Consider the following 24,353-nt stretch of genomic DNA (forward strand, 5'->3'; position numbering starts at 1 on the left):
ACTGGAGACTAATATACTCTACAATTATCAAACTAAGAGTTTATTGTTGTTCTTTCAGTTAAGTATTCTGAAACTATGCATGTGAATATTGAAGCCTTGACAGGGCAGTTTAAAAGTTATCAAAATGCTAAATAAATACCAATCTGTTAGTAAATATTCAACAATTATTTTAAAGGCCTTTCTTTTTCATCAATGATCTGTAAAATTTATTAACTTTTTTTTTCACAATGTAAAACAGATGTAATCCTTCCTATGTATATAAATAATCACTTTCTTGCAATCCTGAATATCCTAAGTGACTGTCTTCGTCAACAGAGTCCTTATAGCTTTTTTCACTTCTGTGTTTCTCACTGTGTAGATGATAGGACAGAGGACTGCAAAGAACATAGTCACCCACCTGTCCACAGGCTAAATGGTCACAGGATGTGTGTAGGTGAATACACAAGGACAAAAAAAGGGCACCACTACTATAAAGTGGGAGCCACATGTAGAGAGGGCTTTTTGCCATCCTTCAAAGCCATGGAATTTCAAGGAGCTCAAGATAGCTATGTAGGAGGTGACTAGGATGCTAAAGCTGAAACTCCAATACTTTGGCCACCTCATGCAAAGAGTTGACTCACTGGAAAAGACTCTGATGCTGGGAGGGATTGAGGGTGGGAGGAGAAGGGGATGACAGAGAATGAGATGGCTGGATGGCATCACCAACTCGATGGACATGAGTCTGAGTGAACTCCGGGAGTTGATGATGGACAGGGAGGCCTGGCGTGCTGTGATTAATGGGGTCACAAAGAGTCAGACATGACTGAGCGACTGAACTGAACTGAGGATGACAAAAAGAAGCAAACACATGCCACCACTGTTGGCTGCCACCACTGTTGGCTGCCACCACTATTCCCAGCCTATAGGTGTCACTGAAGGCAAGTTTCAACAGTGAGAAGAAATCCCACAAAGTGGTCAATGACATTGGGACCACAGAAGGTCACGTCAACCATAAAGAGAATCTGCACGGCGGCGTGCAGGATGACCCCGGCCCAGGCCACCACCGGGAGCTGGCAGAGCCCCTTTCACATGATGGGCGTGTGGTGTAGAGGCTTACAGATGGCCACGCGGCTGTCACAGGCCATGCCAGTGAGGACGATCACCTCTGATCCTCCTACGAAGTGCTCCAAGAAGAGCTGAGTTTGGCAGCCACCCCAGGAGATGGTTCTCCTCTGGTGCAACAGATCAATTATCATTTGGGGTGTGCTCACAGAGGTGAAGAAGAGTCTAATAAGGCCAAGTGAGTGAGAAAGAAGTACATAGGAGCAGAAAGTGTGGGGCTGAGGGAGATGGTGAGGACAATAAACAGGTTGGCCAACACAGTAAACAGAAAGATTAACAAAAAGACAATGAAGAGTATTTTCTGCAAGTGTGGATTCTGTGTGAGTCCCAAGAGAACAAATTCAGTCACTTTGTTGGGAGGCCTGAGGACATCATTCAGCAAGTAATACCTTCCTGAGACCTTATTACCTACAGAGAATAAAGAATGATACTTGTTAGTCATGAAAACATTGTGATCTCACTGTCTCAGGATAAAAAGAGTGCAGTCATGGTGACTGTGGAGCATATCCTTGGTAATTTGTCCCAGTTCTCCTTTCAAGTCTTTCTTAAATCTTTCCATGCTGCTTTCCATTTCTTCAAGCACTCAGAGCTTGTCACCTGTAAAACATTTCTAGGACAACATCTGAGGTTATAATTTACTGATAAAGTACTGGGCTGTCTCCATGAGATCTGGATTCTCCTAGTAGTTTCAACTCTATGTGACTGTACAGTCATCTAAGTGCTCCAAATTTCCATGAATTCTGTGTCTGTGAGGCTACCGAGTGTAATTTTCAGATGTGTCTTATAAGCGGAGAAGTGAAACACACAAGTAAGAATTGTTTCCTCTTGCATGAAAATTTAGATTTGAAATATCACATCTGTGGAAAGAAAAACCATGATCAACAATTGTCTGTCATAAACAGGGAGTTTAGGGAAGTGTACATAAGTCCTTGGCGACAAAAACTCACTGGTACCTACCAAAACACGTTAGCTATTGAGGTGTGTTTCATCATTGTCCCTACCATAGTGGATGGCATCATATCTACAGTGTCTGAAACATATTAAGTGATGAGTGTTTGACACTGAATTGCCATCTTCCAAGGATCAGCATATGCCTCCTTCTCCAAATCATGATCTCAGTTGAAATTCAAGTGTTCTCTTCCTTTGGGTCTGTTCATCTATAATCTCTCTACTTTATGAGAAAATTAAATAGACATTTGAAAGGAAGGTGCATTCCAGTTTGATAGTTTCTGAGTGAAAAAGTTGGTTTAAAACTCAACATTCAGAAAAGTAAGATTATGTATCTGGTCCCAACACTTCATGGCAAATAGTTGGGGAAACAGTGACAGAATTTATTTTGGGGGGCTCCAAAATCACTGCAGATGGTGACTGCAGCCATGAAATTAAAAGATGCTTACTCCTTGGAAGGAAAGTTATTACCAACCTAGATAGCATACTAAAAGGCAGAGACATTACTTTGACAACAAAAGTATGTCTAGTCAAAGCTGTGGTTTTTCTAGTGGTCATGTATGGATGTGAGAGTTGGATTATAAAGAAAGCTGAGCACTGAAGAATTGATGCTTTTGAACTGTGGTGTTGGAGAAGAGTCTTGATAATCCCTTGGACTGCAAGGAGATCCAATCAGTCCATCCTAAAAGAAATCAGTCCTGGATATTCATTGGAAGTACTGATGCTGAAGTTGAAGCTCCAATACTCTGGCCACCTGATACGAAGAACTGACTCATTTGAAAAGACCCTGATGCTGGGAAAGACTGAAGATGGGAGAAGAAGGGGACAACAGAGGATGAGATGGTTGGATTGCATCAGCAACTCAATGGACATGAGTTTGTGTAAACTCTGCGAATCAGTGATGGACAGGGAAGCCTGGTGTGTTGCAGCCCATGGGGTCACAAAGAGTCAGACACGACTGAGAAACTAAACTGAATTGAACTGACACACTATCTAGAGTAAGTATGGAAATATTTAATTGCCTCTTGGAAAGTTCATTTTATGAGACATTTTAAGATAATTAGTTTGCAAATTGATAATTTATATCCTTCAATATTATGTTCCGTGTGTGTGTGTGTGTGTGCTCGCACGCTCATGCACGCTCAGTCGTGTCCAACTCTACAATCCTATGGACTGTAGCCCACCAGGCTCCTCCATCCATGGAATTTTCCAAGCAAGAATAATGGAATGGGCTACCATTTCCTCTTCTACATACAATTTAACAAAGTCATATTCTGTGAATTTACAGTTTCAGTAGACTTGATAAAAAATATTCTTGCATAGGTGTTCAATACACAAGGATCTATCAAGTAAAGAAAATTTTTATTTTTCAAAGTTCTAAAAATAAGAAAAAAATTAATGAGAAGAACAGAAATAGTTGGCTAGAAAATTTAGTCAAATGCACTAAATGTCTATATATATATATAGACAACAAATAGCATTTAGTTAATTCAGTGGTGTCTGACCCTTTGCAACCCCATGGACTGCAGCATGCCAGGCCTTCCTGTTCATTACCACCTCCCAGAGTTTCCTCAAACTCCTGTCCATCGCATAGGTGATGCCATCAACCATCTCATCTTCTGTAGTCCCCTTCTCGTCCTGCCTTCAATCTTTCCCAGCATCAGGGTCTTTTCAAATGAGTCAGCTCCTCTCAGCAGGTAGCCAGAGTATTGGTGTTTCAGCTTCAACAACAATCCTTCCAATAAATATCCAGGACTGATTTCCTTTAGGATAGATTGGTTGGATCTCCTTGCAGTCCAAAGAACTCTCAAGAGTCTTCTCCAACAACATAGTTCAAAAGATTCAATTCTTCAGTGCTCAGCTTTCTTTATAGTATAAAATCCATTACTTATTAGTTCCTACTTCAAGTTCATTCATTTGACAAATATTTATTGGACACTTTCTATATATATTGGACTTCCCTTGTGGCTCAGACTGTAAAGCATCTTTCTACAATGCGGGAGACCTGGGTTTGATCCCTGGGTTGGAAAGATTCCCTGGAGAAGGAAACGGCAACCCACTACAGTACTCTTGCCTAGAAAATCCCATGGACGGAGGAGCCTGGTGCAGGCTACTGTCCATGGGGTTGCAAAGAGTTGGGCACGACCAAGCGACTTCACTTTCACTTTACTATGTATATTAGTGTATGTTGTTCACAAATTTTCATAAAATTTTCATTATCAAGTGTTATTAATTCCTGAAATTTTACTACAAAACAGCAGCAGCACATCCATCTGTGATATGAATGACCTTCCTACTCCTTCTCATGCTTTCTCCCATCTTTCTATGGCATCCATTATCCTTCACTCCTAGTTACAGGATGAGTGTGTGCTAAGCTGCTTCAGTCATGTCTGACACTTTGAGACCCCATGGACTGTAGCCTGCCATGTTCTTCTATCCTTGGGATTCTCCAGGCAAGAATACTGGAGTGGATTGCCATGCCCTCCTCCAGGTGATCTTCCCAACCCAGGAATTGAACCAATGGTCTCTTGTGTCTTCTACACTAACAGACAGGTAGACTATTTTACCAGTAGTGCTACTGGGAAATCCAGTTACAGGACACTGCAGTACTAATAGAGTGAGAGATTTGGGGATATAAATTTGCCAAAGGGAAGAGAAATAAATATGATAAAATGTATTCGACAAAATGTGTCTTTCTCTTTCAAAGATAAATTAATAAAGAACTTTATTTTTAATTATCTAAGATGAAAATTTTATACAAATATGAAATCAAAGTGCAGCAGCTTCATTGTCAGTCCCCATTCTGAGGTAGGATCCACAACAGATCAAAAAAGACTAGAGTGTAAATAAAGTAATATATACATATATTTTTAGAAATTCTTTTTTTATTTTTTCATTTTTTATTATTATTTTTAAATTTATTTATTTTAATTGGAGGCTAATTACTTTACATTATTGTATTGGTTTTGCCATACATTGGCATGAATCTGCCCCGGGTATACATGTGTTCCACATCTTGAACTCCCCTCCCACCTCTCTCCCCATATCATCCTTCTGGGTCATCCCAGTACACCAGCCCCAAGCATCCTGTATCATGCATCGAACCTGGACTTGCGATTCGTTTCACATTTGAAATATACATATTTCAATGTGATTCTCCCAAATCATCCCACCGTCGCCCTCTCCCACAGAGTCCAAAAGACTGTTCTATACATCTGTGTTTCTTTTGCTGTCTCGTATACAGGGTTATCGTTATCATCTTTCTAAAGATAATAAAATAATATTTAAACATAATAACTATGAATAAATATAAATTACTTTTCTTGTTTTTCCTTGTCCCCACAGTACTTTTTCAAGGAATAAGCCCCAATGTAAGATATTTTTTAAAAGAGAAAGATCATTATGTATAAATATGTTCAACACAATTATTAAGAGCTATGGAAAATTAGAAATAGTATGGAGAAAATCAGAAACAATGTTCTTCAAAAGTGAAGAACAAAATAATTAAAATATAATCACTTTCTTTGAATAATATGTAGTTTTTAACAAAGTTCCATTTAAAATTGTGCGTTGTCATAGAAAATGAAGTTGTAATATTAAGTGGGGAAATTTTGGATGCATATTTGAATTGTATAGTTACTCTAAATTATTTTATTGAAAGCAATTACATTATTATTCTAATGAATTTCAATATATATTTATAATAGAACCCAAAATATTTTTACTTCTAAATTGTTAGTACTGTACTTGAGTTTACCTCTAGGTAAGTTTGAACGAGCAACAATCATATGATTTGCAACATACATTTAAATATGAGAATCTAAGATTATATAATTTCATAAAATGATCTCACTTATGAACATGTCTGATATAGGTCCATGGTCAAGCCCCAGGCAGCTTCTAGTTCACTAGGAAAGAAATATTAAGTTATAAGATTAAAAATGCCAACTAGCTCAGCTGCAATAAGTGTCTTTGTTGATTTATACATGGTTTCTTGGGATAAACCTTAAAAACACTGCCACATAGCCTCTTTGTGGGCAAAGTTTAGGAAGTTTCTTATCTGTGGCTAATTGACCTCAGGGGTATTTTTCCATCATTAGCATATCTTGCCAACAACCCAATTGTTTCAAATAAGGCATCTGAACATCAAAGAAGAGCTTTTACAGTATTCATCTTTAATTTTAAACTTCATCCTTAAGTCTACATGAAAACAAAACATCATCACAAAATAAAAAAGAAAAGCACCAAGTTGACCACTTACAAACTTGGATACTTGATAGTAAATGAGCTTAAAAATGGAATCTGAATTTTTGATACCATATAAATAAAACACTTAAGTGTGTAGCTATCTGATTTTTAGATGTTATTATAATATTTTATTTTTACTGATCTACCAATCATGGTAATCATAATTTCTAAATATTGCTTTCAGATGTACATTAAATGATTATTATGAACTCTATTAGATTATTAAAACTTCATGCTAGATAAGTTTTACTGTACTTCTTCAAAATAGTCGTTTCTTGTTCCAGTTCTGGAATTAGACTAACATGATAATAATGAAAATTATTCAATTGTTCAGTTCAGTTCAGTTCAGTCACTCAGTCGTGTCCTACTCTTTGCGACCCCATGAATCACAGCACGCCAGGCCTCCCTGTCCATCACCAACTCCCAGAGTTCACGCAACTTATGCCCTTCGAGTTGGTGATGCCATCCAGCCACCTCATTGTTTGTCATCCCCTTCTTCTCCCACCCCCAATCCTTCCCAGCATCAGAGTCTTTTCCAGTGAGTCACACTTGTTCAAGTATACCCAAATATGTTAGAATGCATTTGCCATTTAAATTTAATCCTACAGCATATCTACAAAATATAAAAAATAGGAAATAATACTCACAATTTGTATAAGAAAATGTAAGAAAGGAAATAAAATAGCATTTACCAAGGGAAAATAAGAAGCCATGCAACTGAATCCTGGGGCAGGACCCTTATCTTTAAATTATATTTTTTATGACTAAAGTATCATGAGACTTTTATGCTGCCACCAATTGTGAAGTCCATTTTAATTACTTCAGTTAGAAATAAAACTGATGTTAAAATTATTTGGCAAATAAATTCAATTCAGAAATATTTTCATGTAAAATCACAGTTACTTCAAGATGTTCAAATATGTTTTCTTTAATAAGAATAAAAATAAATTGTAGATAACTCTAGATTGACTCCAGCGATTGTGATCACTGTGGGCAGCATGTATCATGAAGGAAAACCGTTTAAGAAAACTAAAAACACATGCCCAAACTTAATCTGATTAGACACTCTAACATTATAGTTCTCCAATAGTACCTATAATAGCAGATTCCAAAACAGTTTCAGTGAGGATTGTAACCTGTCTAAAGACCTCTAGGGGATATGAATTTTGCAGAAGTATCATCATAAAATTATCTTGAACTTGCTCTTTCAACGCTGGAGTCAAAGAAAGTCAAATCACATAATTAACATGTACTGACAAGTACATGCTTGTCACCATCCCCAACGTCATGGAAGACTGAAATCCATTCACCATGGCCAATTCAATGTTCATCCAGCCTTGACTTCAATAGTTACAATGCTGGGTAGAGAGATTGCTTGAGAAACCCTAAGTCTTTCTAGTCCAGTTCCCCAAGGCTTAGAAAAGCATAAAAGGGAAAGAGAGCAGACTTAGATGTAAAACAATGAAGGTTGTTCATGAAAATTATTTTCAAAGAGGAGTTCTGGATCTATGAAGTTTGTTTCTAGAATGCAAATCTAAGGTTGTTAATAAACCCTGTAGAGACAGTAATATAGATTCTTCATTTGAAATGCAAACCAGAAAGAAAGCAGAACAAATATGTATGGATCATTTCACAGCTGATCAAAAAGTAGTTGAGGTCTGTTTTGATGTTTGATAGTTTTAGGAACTAATTTAACAAAAAAACAGATTCATATCAAAATGTTCTTATGGGTAGATTCACGAACTTCAATAGTTAGAGAAACATGTTCTCAAGATAGCAAAGGAGTCAAGAGAGAGCTCATGTTGTATTAGTCCTTCCAAAGGAATGTTCATCCCAGAAGCACATCTCCTGTGTTGTTTAGGAGGAATGAAATGTTTTAGGAGGTAGGCTGCTGTTTCATAAGCCTTCCAATTTTGATTCCAATTGAAATAGAAACGAAAATAACAATATTTATGACAATAAACATACTAGTTTGGGTAGAAAGGTAGAACTTGGAAACAACTTACAGTTTACCTAAGTACACTGCTTACAGAAATAGCTGTTTAAGGCTCTAGAGGATAGTGTTGCCTTGCAGCCATGAAATTAAAAGACGCTTGCTCCTTGGAAGGAAAGTTATGACCAACCTTGATAGTATATTAAAAAGCAGAGACATTACTTTGCCAACCAAGGTCCGTCTAGTCAAGGCTGGTTTTTCCCGTGGTCATGTATGGATGTGAGAGTTGGACTGTGAAGAAAGCTGATCGCCGAAGAATCGATGCTTTTGAACTGTGGTGTTGGAGAAGACTCTTGAGAGTCCCTTATACTGCAAGGAGATCCAACCAGTCCATTCTAAAGGAGATCAATCCTGGATGTTCATTGGAGGGACTGATGCTAAAGCTGAAGCTGCAATACTTTGGCCACCTCATGTGACGAGTTGACTCACTGGAAACGACTCTGATGCTGGGAAAGGTTGGGGGCGGGAGGAGAAGGGGACGACGGAGAATGAGATGCCTGGATGGCATCACCGACTCTGTGGACATGAGTTTGAGTGTACTCCTGGAGTTGGTGATGGACAGGGAGGCCTGGCGTGCTGTGATTCATGGGGTCGCGGAGAGTTGGACACAACTGAGCGACTGAACTGAACTGAACTGAACTGAACTATAATCTAAAACTCACGTCTCCTGTTTCCAAAAGTGGTTTTATTACTCTCTATCATTTATTCTTACTAATATGATTTTGAATATTTTTCTATCCTGGAGTCCATTAATTTCTTAAATAATATACTATTATGTGTAAAACAGATAGCCAGTGGGAAGCTGGGAATGATTGAAGGGAAAAGGAGAAGGGGGTGACAGAGGCTGCAATGTAGATAGCATCACTGACTCAGTGGGCACTGATTTGAGCAAACTCTTGGAGACAGTGGAGGACAGAAGAGCCTGGCATGTTATAGTCCATGGGGTTGCAAAGACTCTGGCACAAAACAGCAACTGAACAACAACAAAACGGAAAGGTGTAGAACACAGGGAGCTCAGCTCAGTGCTCTGTGATGATCTAGAGGGGTGGGAAGTGGAGGTGGGAGGGAGGCTTAAGAGGGAGTGCATATATATATACACACACACACACTGTTGTAGAGCAGAAGTTAACACAACATTGTAAAGCAATAATCTCCCAAGTAAAAAATAATACATAAAAATAAACATAATAAAAAATAAACAAATGTTACCCTTGAAATCAGAGGTTAGACCTTTCTGTCAAAAAAGGAAACTATACATACTTCTGTGACATATATACACATTCATATTTGAGAAGCACATTTCATTTTTGAAAAGAGAATTAATTCACAACAAAGCCTTCTAAGTTATCTAAGTTAGTTTAGAAATGCTTTCTTCAGTTAACTGCGGAGTATTGATTTTTATCTGTTTTTTTTTTATTATTCCTTATAAATAATCTTCTAAAGATGTTGGGAAAGATTGAAGGCAGGAGGAGAAGGGGACGACAGAGGATGAGATGGTTGGATGGCATCACCGACTCAATGGACATGAGTTTGGGTAAACTCCAGGAGTTCGTGATGGACAGGGAGGCCTGGCGTGCTGTGGTTCACGGGGTCCCAAAGAGTCGGACACGACTGAGCGACTGAACTGAACTGAAAGTAGTTTTCAAAGAGGACTGAAAATTCAAGGAACTACATGTCAGCCAAAATTCTAACACTTATATAGTAATATACTTTCTATATAACAATCCACATCATCCTCAATACTAATAAATCATGTAGCTGTCTTAGAAACAACTGCTTAGACTTTTATGAATATGTATTTACAAAAGAGAAGCTTTAAATTTCTATTATATGAAAGAGGTTCTGATGAAATATATTTTCTCTGATATCTTTGAAATGGTTGAAAGAGTATCAAATTTGGATTTTGAAGAATGCAGATCTGAATACTAGCTCTGTTTCTGACATTAGACAGGTAATTGAATAAAGACTTTCTGCTCCTTCGGATTTTGTGTGAAGCCCAACTGGATGAAATAAGTTACATCGTTCCTTGGTTCTGTCTTGTCTGCATAGAAGCTAAAGTCACGTATTAGAACCAGATAAGTTACAAAAGAAAAGAGGGGAATTTTTACTGTATTGTAAGTTATTTTTTTCCTTTATCCAATCAATTAAAACAGTGTATGGGTGCTAAGTCGTTCCAGTCTTGTCCAGCTCTTTATGACCCTGTATGGCTGGCACTGTAGCCACCAGGCTCCTCTGTCCACAGGACTCTCCAGGCAAGAATACTGGAGTGGGTTGTTATGTTCTCCTCCAGGATTACACTTGTGACTCTTGTCTCCTACATTGGTGGGTAGGCTCTTTACTACTAGCCCCAACTGGGAAGCACAAACCATGAGTATAGTGTACCAGTTTATGTCCAATGTGCACATACATTGTGATGACCAAGTTTAAAAAGGTTTATTCCCTATCCCCAGTGATATAACATGTAAAGATGCATCAAAAAATTCCAGTCCAGTAGAAAAACAGCTATTATAAAAATATCGACAAACTACCAAGGGAGTTTGAAAAGGGAATGAAAAGGGAATTCTATGGAAATATGCACCATTATGAGGTCACAAAGGGAAAATTATTGAAGCACTAAAGAGTTTACACATCAAGCGTGAATAGATCATACTGTGAATAGAAGATCATTGACTTGTATAAAAAATCACGGAGATGTCTTTTAGTGGCTCTTTACTTGGATGTTCCCATTTCCTGACCTATGAATGCGAGGAGGCTATCAAATGCTGAGTTTCTAGCTCTGACATCTACCCTTATTTTCAAATTTTTGTATACCATATCTCCAGTTTTAGAAAACTGCATTTGAATATCAGTGTAGTATATATAATGCATAATTTGAAAATTTCACAATATAAAAGTGTACCCTATCTTGTTAAGTGGTATCCACTTTAATGCCTTTGCTCAGACAATAATCTCACAGTGTTCTTCACTCCCTTATTGATTCCCTATGACTTTTTCATGCCTTTGACAAATCCTGTTGTCTCTACTTTCAGAATGTATCCCTGATTTGATCATTCTTGCCCCAACTCCATCCTAGCCTCTGAAGCAGTCTCCTGAGAGTCATGTCTACTTTTGTTCTGTCCTCTAACAATTTGCTATCCTGAAGCAGCCCAAACGATTGATTCTCTTTCAATCTTGCTCTGATTTTATCTTTCCAGTGCTACAGTTTAATGTATCATTTTCAACATTTACTGTAATAAGACAGAAATTTCCTTTTTTTTTTTTTTTACTCAAAGAAACCGAGGCTTACCCCATCTCATTGATTTCCCAAAAGTCAAACAAGTTAAATGATAAAATCAGAATTGGAATCAAAGCTTTAGTTATTTCAAAACACTTTCATTTCTTACATAATAAAGTTACACAGTTGTGAAGCCCAGTTCCCAATATCAGGTGTTTTTGTCACCATCTGGAGGTTTGATGGGATGTGATGTGGAGGCTTCAGTGTGACTGAAGACTTTTTAAGTTACTCAGAATTCATCTTCTATCCAGGAAGACAAGGAACTGTGACAGATTGAACTATTACTTGTAAAAATATTTTATTTCATTTAACTGTGTCTCCATTTTCTCCATGGAGTCTTTGATTATTCAGAAAACTGTTATTATTTACACTGTAGATTGTGTAAATGAAATTTAACAGTGCTAGCAAAGAATCAAATGTTCACCATGTTAGGGTAATAATAAAAAAAAAAAAAACCAGCAAACCCTATGTTTACCTAGGAAGATAGCAACTAGCTTCAGCGCTCTCCTCCCCCACCAGTGTGAATCTTGACACATCAAAGACAAAAGCCTCACAAGCAAAGGAAATCTGGTAGAAGCTGATAAAAATTGAAAGAAAAATAGGAGACACGAGAGACGCCCGGCTCCCGGCGGCGCAGACGCGAGAGACGCCCGGCTCCCGGCGGCGCAGACGCGAGAGACGCCCGGCTCCCGGCGGCGCAGACGCGAGAGACGCCCGGCTCCCGGCGCAACCGACCACGTGCAGAATCGTGGCAGAGAGGAGCTGCCCCGCGCTCAGGGTTAGGGCGGTGGCCGAGAGGAGCTGTACCACGTCCAGGAGGCTGTGGCTGCTTGGGCACCGGAGGGCCGGTAGGAGCTGATCCACATTCAAAGCAGGAGGGGCGGCCTTGAGGAGATACCCCTCGTCCAAGGTAAGGTGCAGCGGCTGCGCCTTGCTGGAGCAGCTGGGAAGAGATACTCCACGACCAAGTGGAATATAAGAATCCAGTGTTCTGGGGAGGAAGGAACAAGACGGCAAGACCACTTTCTTCCCCACAAATTCATCAGAAGAACATTTGAACGCGGAGTAAAGTCCACAAAACAACTTCTGAATACTGGCAGAGGACATCAGGCTCCCAGAAAAGTAGCCCATTGTCTTCTAAAGGAAAGAGAAGAAATCCAGCTCCACCCACCAGAACACTGACACATGCTTCCCTAACCAGAGAACCTGGACAAGTCACCTGTCCAACCCCACACACAGCAAAGAAACTACATAATAAAGAGAACTCCACAAACTGCAAGAAGAGGGAAAGGACACCCCAAGCAAAGCAATATAAGCAAGATGAAGAGGCAGAGAAATACCCAGCAAGTAAAGGAACAAGATAATTGCCCACCAACACAAACAAAAGAAGAAGATACAGGGAATCTACCTGATAAAGAATTTCGAATTTTGATGGTGAAAATGATTCAAAATCTTGAAAGTAAAATGGAGTTACAGATAAATAACCTGGAGAAAAGGATTGAGAAGATGGAAGAAAGATTTAATAAGGACTTAGAGGAAATAAAAAAGAGTCAATATACAATGAATAATGCAATAGATGAGATCAGAAACACTCTGGAGGGAACAAACAGTAGAATAACAGAGGCAGAAGACAGGATAAGCGAACTAGAAGATAGAATTGTAGAAATAAATGAAACAGAGCGGAAAAAAGAAAAACGAATTAAAAGAAATGAGGACAATATTAGAGACCTCTGGGACAATGTTAAACGCTCCAACATTCGAATCATAGGAGTCCCAGAAGAAGAAGACAAAAAGAAAGACCATGAGAGACTACTTGAGGAGATAATAGTTGAAAACTTCCCTAAAATAGGGAAAGAAATAATCACCCAAGTCCAAGAAATCCAGAGAGTCCCCAACAGGATAAACCCAAGGCGAAATACTCCAAGACACATATTAATCAAATTAACAAAGATCAAACACAAAGAACAAATATTAAAAGCAGCAAGGGAAAAGCAGCAAATAACACACAAGGGGATTCCCATAAGGATAACAGCTGATCTTTCAATAGAAACTCTTCAGGCCAGAAGGGAGTGGCAAGATATACTTAAAGTGATGAAAGAAAATAACCTACAGCCCAGATTACTATACCCAGCAAGGATCTCATTCAAATATGAAGGAGAAATCAAAAGCTTTACAGACAAGCAAAAGCTGAGGGAATTCAGCATCACCAAACCAGCTCTCCAACAAATGCTAAAGGATCTTCTATAGACAGGAATCACACAAAGAGTGTATAAACTTGAACCCAAAGCAATAAAGAAAATGGCTACGGGATCCTACTTTTCAATAATTACCTTAAACGTAAATGGGTTGAATGCCCCAACCAAAAGACAAAGGCTGGCTGAATGGATAAAAAAACAAAACCCCCATATATGTTGTCTACAAGAGACCCACCTCAAAACGAGGGACACATACAGACTGAAAGTGAAGGGCTGGAAAAAGATAGTCCATGCAAATAGAGACCAAAAGAAAGCAGGAGTAGCAATACTCATATCAGATAAAATAGACTTTAAAACAAAGGCTGTGAAAAGAGACAAAGAAGGAAACTACATAATGATCAAAGGATCAATCCAAGAAGAAGATATAACAATTATAAATATTTATGCACCTAACATAGGAGCACCGCAATATGTAAGACAATTACTAACAAGTATGAAAGGGGAAATTAACAATAACACAATAATAGTGGGAGATTTTAACACCCCACTTACATCTATGGATAGATCAACTAAACAGAAAATTAACAAGGAAACACAATCTTTAAATGATATAATAGAAGAGTTAGACCTAATAGATATCTATAGGACATTTCACCCCAAAACAATGAATTTCACCTTTTTCTCAAGCGCACACGGAACCTTTTCCAGGATAGATCACATCCTGGGACATAAATCTAGCCTTGGTAAATTCAAAAAAATTGAAATCATTCCAAGCATCTTTTCTGACCACAATGCAGTAAGATTAGATCTCAATTACAGGAGAATAACTGTTAAAAGTGCCAACATATGGAGACTGAACAACACGCTGCTGAATAATGAACTAATTATAGAAGAAATCAAAAGAGACATCAAAATATGCATAGAAATGAATGAAAATGAAAACACAACAACCCAAAACCTCTGGGACACTGTAAAAGCAGTGCTAAGGGGGAAGTTCATAACAATACAGGCATACCTCAAGAAACAAGAAAAAAGTCAACTAAATTACCTAACTCTACATCTAAAGCAACTAGAAAAGGAAGAAATGAAGAACCCCAGGGTCAGTAGAAGGAAAGAAATCATAAAAATTAGGGCAGAGATAAATGCAAAAGAAACAAAAGAGACCATAGCAAAAATCAACAAAGCCAAAAGCTGGTTCTTTGAGAAGGTGAATAAAATTGACAAACCACTAGCCAGACTCATCAAGAAACAAAGGGAGAAGAACCAAATCAATAAAATTAGAAATGAAAATGGAGAGATCACAACTGACAACACAGAAATACAAAGGATTATTAGAGAATACTATCAGCAATTATATGGCAATAAAATGAATAACCTGGAAGAAATGGACAAATTCCTAGAAAAGTACAACTTTCCAAAACTGAACCAGGAAGAAATAGAAAATCTGAACAAACCCATCACAAGCACGGAAATTGAAACTGTAATCAAAAATCTCCCAGCAAACAAAAGCCCAGGTCCAGACGGCTTCACAGCTGAATTCTACCAAAAATTTAGAGAAGAGCTAACACCTATTCTACTCAAACTCTTCCAGAAAATAGCTGAGGAAGGGAAACTTCCAAACTCATTCTATGAGGCCACCATCACCCTAATCCCAAAACCTGGTAAAGACCCCACAAAAAAAGAAAACTATAGGCCAATATCACTGATGAACATAGATGCAAAAATCCTTAACAAAATTCTAGCAATCAGAATCCAACAACACATTAAGAAGATCATACATCATGACCAAGTGGGCTTTATCCCAGGAATGCAAGGATTCTTCAATATACGCAAATCAATCAACGTAATACACCACATTAACAAACTGAAAAATAAAAATCATATGATTATCTCAATAGATGCAGAGAAAGCCTTCGACAAAATTCAACATCCATTTTTGATAAAAACTCTCCAGAAAGTGGGAATTGAAGGGACATATCTCAACATAATAAAAGCTATATATGACAAACCCACAGCAAACATTATCCTCAATGGTGAAAAACTGAAAGCATTTCCCCTAAAGTCAGGAACAAGACAAGGGTGCCCACTCTTACCACTACTATTCAACATAGTTCTGGAAGTTTTGGCCACAGCAATCAGAGCAGAAAAAGACATAAAAGGTATACAAATTGGAAAAGAAGAAGTAAATCTTTCACTGTTCGCTGATGACATGATCCTCTACACAGAAAACCCTAAAGACTCTACCAGAAAACTACTAGAGCTAATCAATGATTACAGCAAAGTTGCAGGATATAAAATCAACACACAGAAATCCCTTGCATTCCTATACACTAATAATGAGAAAATAGAAAGAGAAATTAAGGAAACTATTCCATTCACTGTTGCAATGAAAACAATTAAATACTTAGGAATATATCTACCTAAGGAAACAAAAGACTTGTACATAGAAAACTATAAAACACTAGTGAAAGTAATCAAAGAGGACACGAATAGATGGAGAAATATACCGTGTTAGTGGATTGGAAGAATAAATATTGTAAGAATGAGTATACTACCCAAAGTAATTTATACATTCAATGCAATCCCTATCAAGCTACCAACAATATTTTTCACAGAACTAGAACAAATAATCTCACAATTTGTATGGAAATACAAAAAACCTCGAATAGCCAAAGCAATCTTGAGGAAGAAGAATGGAACTGGGGGAATTAATCTGCCAGACTTCAGGCTCTATTACAAAGCCACAGTCATCAAGACAGTATGGTACTGGCATAAAGACAGAAATATAGATCAATGGAACAAAATAGAAAGCCCAGAGATAAACCCACGCTCCTATGGACACCTTATCTTCGACAAAGGAGGCAAGAATATAAAATGGAGAAAAGACAGTCTCTTTAACAAGTGGTGCTGGGAAAACTGGTCAGCCACTTGTAAAAGAATGAAACTAGAACACTTCCTAACACCATACACCAAAATAAACTCAAAATGGATTAAAGATCTAAATGTAAGACCATAAACTATAAAACTCCTAGAGGAGAACGTAGGCAAAACACTCTCCGAAATAAATCACAGCAGGATCCTCCAAGACCCACCTCCCAGAATATTGGAAATAAAAGCAAAAATAAACAAATGGGACCTAATTAAAATCAAAAGCTTCTGCACAGCAAAGGAAACTCTAAGCAAGGTGAGAAGACAGCCTTCAGAATGGGAGAAAATAATAGCAAATGAAGCAACTGATAAAGGATTAATCTCCAAATTATATAAGCAGCTCCTGCAGCTTAATTCCAGAAAACTAAGTGACCCTATCAAAAAATGGGCCAAAGAACTAAACAGACATTTCTCCAAAGAAGACATAAAGATGGCTAATAAACACATGAAAAAATGCTCAACATCCCTCATCATCAGAGAAATGCAAATCAAAACCACAATGAGATACCATTTCACACCAGTCAGAATGGCTGCTATCCAAAAGTCTACATGCAATAAGTGCTGGAGAGGGTGTGGAGAGAAGGGAACCCTCTTACACTGTTGGTGGGAATGCAAACTAGTACAGCCACTATGGAGAACAGTGTGGAGATTCCTCAGAAAACTGGAAATAGAACTGCCATATGATCCAGCGATCGCACTCCTGGGCATACACACCGAGGAAACCAGAATTGAAAGAGACACATGTACTCCAATGTTCATTGCAGCACTGTTTATAATAGCCAGGACATGGAAGCAACCTAGATGTCCATCTGCAGATGAATGGATAAGAAAGCTTTGGTACATATACACAATGGAGTATTTCTCAGCCATCAAAAAAAATGCATTTGAATCAGTTTTAATGAGGTGGATGAAATTGGAGCCAATTATACAGAGTGAAGTAAGCCAGAAAGAAGAACATCAATACCGTATATTAATGCATATATATGGAATTTAGAAAAATGGTAACCTGAACCCTGTATAAGAGACTGCAAAAGAGACATAGGCATTTAGAACAGTCTTTGGGACTCTGTGGGAGAGGGTGAAGGTGGAATGATTGGGGAGAATGGAATTGTAGCATGTATATTATCATAAGTGACCAGTCCAGGTTCGACGCATAAATTTTCCTCTGTTCATTTCTTTGCATTTGTGCTTTTTTAATAAAATTCTTTTTTAGAAATAAAAAAAAAATAAAAAAAAGGAAGATAGCAACTAGCCATTCCCCAGGGAAATTTATTTTATTAACTACTTTTCTAACTAACTCCAAAATAGAAAATACCGTTCAGTTGCTTAGTTCTTCTCATTCTGTCATGTTGGTGTGGCCAGACTAGATGACTTGAAATTTGGGGAGACATTATTGTGTTTTATTTCTTTATTTCATGCATTGCTTTAAGGCTAATAAAGGACCTACCTCTAATTTTATAGCATTTCTTAAAAAGGTATCATCTTTTTGCCCCAATAGAATTGAAGATGACTGTACATTGTATCCACTTCTAACTATTTGTATCACTAAATCTTAGAACCAAAATCTGTCAAAAACTGATTCTTGATCAATTAAGTACACCAGGATTTTTCCACTAAATTTACAAATTATGTTATTGTTCAGTCACTCAGTCATGTCTGACTCTTTGTGACCTGTGCATGCAAAGACTCCCTCAATAATCCCCAGTTTCAGTTCTGTTCAGTCTGTCAGTCATGTCTGACTCTTTGTGACCCCATGGACTGCAGTGTGCCAGGCTTCCCTGCCCTTCACCATCTCCCAGAACTTGCTCACACTCATGTCCATTGAGTCCATAATGGCATCCAACCATCTCATCCTTTGTGTAGAAATATTACTAAATCATATCACAGATTAAGTTCTGTAAGTTGTGATGAGATGATTGGATGGAATCACTGACTCACTGGACATGAGTTTGAGTAGGCTCTGGGAGTTGGTGTTGGACAGGAAAGACAAGTGTGCTGCAGTCCATGGGGTCACAAAGAGTTGAACATGACTGAGTGACTGAACTGAAGATGTAACAGTGATAGAAGAAAAACATTTTATAAATATTTTCAGACTATTTACAGTTAAGAACAAAGTACCAGACCAGTTGTTTTGCTTCAGCAAAGATGAATTTATCATATATTTTTCTATTTGTCATTGCAAGTTCTTCTTTCTTTTTAGTTAGTATTTAATGCTGAAGCTGAAACTCCAATACTTTGGCCACCTCATGCGAAGAGTTGACTCACTGGAAAAGACTCTGATGTTGGAAAGGATTGGGGACGGGAGGAGAAGGGGACGACAGAGAATGAGATGGCTGGATGGCATCACCAACTCGATGGACATGAGTTTGAGTGGACTCCGGGAGTTGGTGATGGACAGGGAGGCCTGGCATGCTGTGATTCATGGGGTCGCAAAGAGTCGGACATGACTGAGCGACCGAACTGAACTGAACTGAATGTATTCTGCCTTGATGTTTGGCCTATATATATAAATTTATCACCAATTCAGATATGGTGATTAAATATTTATCCAATAATTAAATTGGATAATACTACCTATTTGAATACACAAAATATGCTATGTCTGAGGACACTGTAATTAATAAATCAGGGTAATATCCAACAGGGAGGCCTGGTGTGCTGTGATTCATGGGGTCACAAAGAGTCGTACACAACTGAGCGACTGAACTGAAATGAAATGAACTGAATATCATATGAAAGTTTCCTCTTGCATGCGTATAATATTTGTATAATAGAGTTCACAACAGAGACAGTGACAGTTTAATAAAGTAGTTATAGTCATATTCAGACCCTTCATGGATCACAACCTTATCTTGACAAAGCAGTTTGCACAACTCAATGAAGCTATTAGCCTTGCCTTACAGGGCCACCCAAAACATATGGATCATAGTGAAGAGTTCTGACAAAATATGGTCCACTGGAGGAAGAAATGGCAGCCCACTCCAGTATTCCTACCAGGGGAACCCCATGAACAGTATGCAAAGGCAAAAAGATATGACACTAGAAGATGAGCCCCCCAGCCAGAAGGTACCCAATATGCTACCAGGGAAGCACAGAGGGCAATTACTAATAGCTTCAGGAAGAATGAAGCGACTGGGCCAAACCTGGAATGATACTTAATTGTGGATGCATCCAGTAAAGTCTGATGCTGTAAGCGAAAATATTGCATAGAAACCTGGAATTTTAGGTCCATGGATCAGGTAAATTGGATGTGGTCAAGCAGGAGATGGCAAGATTGAACATAGACATCTTAGAAATCAGTGAACTAAAAGGGACTTGAATTTAATTGAGATGGCCATTGTATCTGCTACTGTGGACAAGAATCCCTTAGAAGAAATGGAGTCGCCCTCAGAGTTAGCAAAAGACCAAGAGATGCAGAATTTAGGCATTCTCTAAAACAACAGAATCATCTCAGTTTGCTTTCAAGGCAAACCATTCAACATCAGTGTAGTGCAAGTCTATGTCCCACCTACTGATGCTGAAGAAACTGAAGTTGATTGGTTCTGTGAAGACCTACAAGACCTTCTAGATACAATACCAAAAAAGATGTCCTTTTTATCATAGGGGTTTGGAACACAAAAGTAGAAAGTCAAGAGATATTCAGAATAGCAGGCAAGTTTGGTCTTGGAGTAAAAAATGAAAAAGGGCAAAGACTAACAGAATTTTGTCAAGGAAACACAGTGGTCATAGCAAGCACCCATTTAAACAACCCATGAGATGACTCTCCATATGGACATCACCATATGGTCAATATTGCAATCAGATTGATTTACTGCAGAACTTGACTAAAGCCATGAAATTAAAAGGCAATTGCTCCTTGGAAGGAAAGCTATGACAGATCTACAGTATATTAAAAAGCAAAGATGTCACTTTGCAAGCAAATGTCCATATAGTCACAGATATGGTGTTTCCAAATAGGAAAAGGAGTACGTCAAGGCTGTATATTGTCACCTTGCTTATTTAACTTATATGCAGAGTACATCATGAGGAACGCTGGGCTGGAAGAAGCACAAGCTGGAATCACGATGACTGGGAGAAATATCAATAGCCTCAGATATGCGGATGACACCACCCTTATGGCAGAAAGTGAAGAGGAACTCAAAAGCCTCTTGATGAAAGTGAAAGAGGAGAGTGAAAAGGTTGGCTTGAAGCTCAACATTCAGAAAACAAAGATCATGGCATCTGGTCCCATCACTTCATGGGAAATAGATGGAAAAACAGTGGAAACAGTGTCAGACTTTATTTTTTTGGGCTCCAAAATCACTGCAGATGCTGATTGCAGCCATGAAATTAAGAGACACTTACTCCTTGGAAGGAAAGTTATGACCAACCTTGATAGTATATTAAAAAGCAGAGACATTACTTTGCCAACCAAGGTCCGTCTAGTCAAGGCTATGTTTTTTCCCATTGTCATGTATGGATGTGAGTGTTGGACTGTGAAGAAAGCTGATCGTTGAGGAATTGATGCTTTTAAACTGTGGTGCTGGAGAAGACTCTTGAGAGTCCCTTGGACTGCAAGGAAATCCAACCAGTCCATTCTAAGGAGATCAATCCTGGGTGTTCATTGGAAGGACTGATGCTAAAGCTGAAACTGCAATACTTTGGCCACCTCATGCGACGAGTTGACTCACTGGAAAAGAGTCTGATGCTGGGAAATGTTGGGGGCGGGAGGAGAAGGGGACGACAGAGAATGAGATGGCTGGATGACATCACCGACTCTGTGGACATGAGTTTGAGTGAACTCCGGCAGTTGGTGATGGACAGGGAGGCCTGGCATGATGTGATTCATGCGGTCGTGGAGAGTCGGACATGACTGAGCGAATGAACTGAACTGAAATGATAGGATTTAACATGTGAGTGAGGATTGCAGAGAACATAGTCACCCACTTTTCCACAGGGTGAATGGCCACAGGACCTGTGTAGGTGAACACAGAAGGCAGAAAAAAAGCACCACTACTGTAAAGTGGGAGCCACAATTAGAGAGGGCTCTGCGCCGTCCATCAGAGCCATGGGATTTCAGGGAGCTCAGGATCACGTGTAGGAGATGAGGAGCAGGAAATAAATGAGCAAGCACATGGCCCCACTGTTAGCTGCCACCACAATTACAGGTAATATGTGTTGTGGCAGACAAGTTCAAATAGTGAGAAGAAATCACACATGAAATGGTCAATGACATGGGGACCACAGAAGGTCAAATCTTCTATGAAAATAATCTGCACGGTGGCGTGCAGGGTCCCCCCGGCCAAGGCCACCACCACCACCACCAGGAGCTGGCAGAGCCCCTGTCGCGTGATGGGCGTGTGTGGCATAGGCTTGCAAATGGCCACGTGGTGGTCACAGGCCATGGCAGTGAGCACGTTCACCTCTGATGCTCTCAGGAATTGCTCCACAAGGAGCTGAGTCAGGCAGCCACCCCAGGAGATGGCTCTCCTCTGGTGCAGCAGGTCAGTGATCATTTTGGGGATGGTGACAGAGGTGAAAGAGGCATCTATGAAGGACAAGTGAGTGAGAAAGAAGTACATGGGGGCAGAAAGTGTGGGGCTGAGGGAGATGGTGATGATAATAAACAGATTGGCCAGCATGGTAAATTGGAAAATGAACACAAAGACAATGAAGAGAATTCTCTGCAATTGTGGATTCTGTGTGAATCCCAAGAGAACAAATTCAGTCACATTGCTGGGAGGCATTGAGACATCTATATAGGAAGTAACACCTTCCTGGGAACTGGATTACCTATAAAGAATAAAGAATGATACTTATAAATCAGGAAATAATTTAGCCTGAATTTCTTAGAAAAAAAAAAAAAAAAACAACTTCAGCCACTGTAACTATTGAGCTTGTCCTTGGCACTTTTCTTCTGCCCTTGTTTCATATATTTTTTACTTTCTCTGTGATGCTTTCTATCTCTTCAGACACATAGTATCAGTCACCTGAAAAATTGCTATAGGGCAATATTTGGTGTGTAATTTACTAAGAAAATACTGGGTTATCTACATGAGATCTGGGGTCTAATTCTGATTCCAGCTCCATTTGACTCTGCAAAGTCATCTTTACAGCCCAAGCTTTTGAGGCCTCCTTTTTGTCTATGAGATTACAAATTGCAATTTTCAGCTATATCTTATAATTTTTGGAGCAGTAAATGGAAACCTATTCCAGTATTCTTTCCTAGAAAATCCCATGGACAGAAGAACCTGGCCGGCTACAGTCTATGGGGTTGCAAGAGTCAGACACAACTTAGTGAATAAACCTTATAAGTTTAGAATTGCCTCAAAGAGGTAAGACTTTTTCCTTCTCCATGACAATTCACACTTGAACCCTCAGCTCTATATGTGGAAGGAAAGACACTATTAATAAATATCTTGAGAGTCCCTTATACTGCAAGGAGATCCAACCAGTCCATTCTAAAGGAGATCAATCCTGGATGTTCATTGGAGGGACTGATGCTAAAGCTGAAACTCCAATACTTTGGCCACCTCATGCGACGAGTTGACTCATTGGAAAAGACTCTGATGCTGGGAAAGGTTGGGGGCGGGAGGAGAAGGGGACGACGGAGAATGAGATGGCTGGATGGCATCACCGACTCTGTGGACATGAGTTTGAGTGTACTCCGGGAGTTGGTGATGGACAGGGAGGCCTGGCGTGCTGTGATTCATGGGGTCGCGGAGAGTCGGACACGACTGAGCGACTGAACTGAACTGAACTGAACTGATAATAATTAGGGAGTTTAGGTCATGTGTGTAAGTCACTGGTGTCTCTGATGACTGAACACATAGTATTTAGCATGATGTCTGCAGTGTCTGAATCTATTAGTAAATGCTTTGTAAGTTGCCATTTGCCATGACTAAAATATGTCTGCATCCTGAAACCATAAACATAGGAGAAAATCAAGTGTTCTTTTTCTCCTGCTCTGTTTATGAGAAACTGAAGAAAATGTTTGATAGGAAGCCCTTTCTGTGTTTCCTGTCTAGAGAAGATCCTTTAGTATTTGTTGGAGAGCTGGTTTGGTGATGCTGAATTCTCTCAGCTTTTGCTTGTCTGTAAAGCTTTTGATTTCTCCTTCATATTTGAATGAGATTCTTGCTGGGTATAGTAATCTGGGCTGTAGGTTACTTTCTTTCATCACTTTAAGTATGTCTTGCCACTCCCTCCTGGCCTGAAGAGTTTCTGTTGAAAGATCAGCTGTTATCCTTATGGGAATCCCCTTGTGTGTTATTTGCTGCTTTTCCCTTGCTGCTTTTAATATTTGTTCTTTGTGTTTGATCTTTGTTAATTTGATTATTATGTGTCTTGGAGTATTTCGCCTTGGGTTTATCCTGTTAGGGACTCTCTGGGTTTCTTGGACTTGGGTCATTATTTCCTTCCCCATTTTAGGGAATTTTTCAACTATTATCTCCTCAAGTATTCTCTCATGGTCTTTCTTTTTGTCTTCTTCTTTTGGGACTTCTATGATTTGAATGTTGTGGTGTTTAACATTGTCCCAGAGGTCTCTAATATTGTCCTTATTTCTTTTAATTCGTTTTTCTTTTTTCCTCTCTGTTTCATTTATTTCTACAATTCTATCTTCTAGTTCGCTTATCCTGTCTTCTGCCTCCGTTATTCTACTGTTTGTTCCCTCCAGAGTGTTTCT

General features: G+C 38.9%; 2 pseudogenes; both read right to left on the reverse strand.

The window, feature by feature from the left end:
- Positions 1-291: 291 nt before the first annotated feature.
- LOC129557359 (olfactory receptor 4C12-like) lies at positions 292-1,765 on the reverse strand (annotated as a pseudogene).
- A 187-nt stretch (positions 1,766-1,952) lies between these two features.
- LOC129557405 (olfactory receptor 4C13-like) lies at positions 1,953-22,419 on the reverse strand (annotated as a pseudogene).
- Positions 22,420-24,353: the final 1,934 nt, after the last annotated feature.

Source organism: Moschus berezovskii, chromosome 7 (assembly GCF_049115385.1).
Source record: "Moschus berezovskii isolate FMDL1 chromosome 7, NW_MosBer_1.0, whole genome shotgun sequence".
Lineage (NCBI taxonomy): Eukaryota > Metazoa > Chordata > Mammalia > Artiodactyla > Moschidae > Moschus > Moschus berezovskii.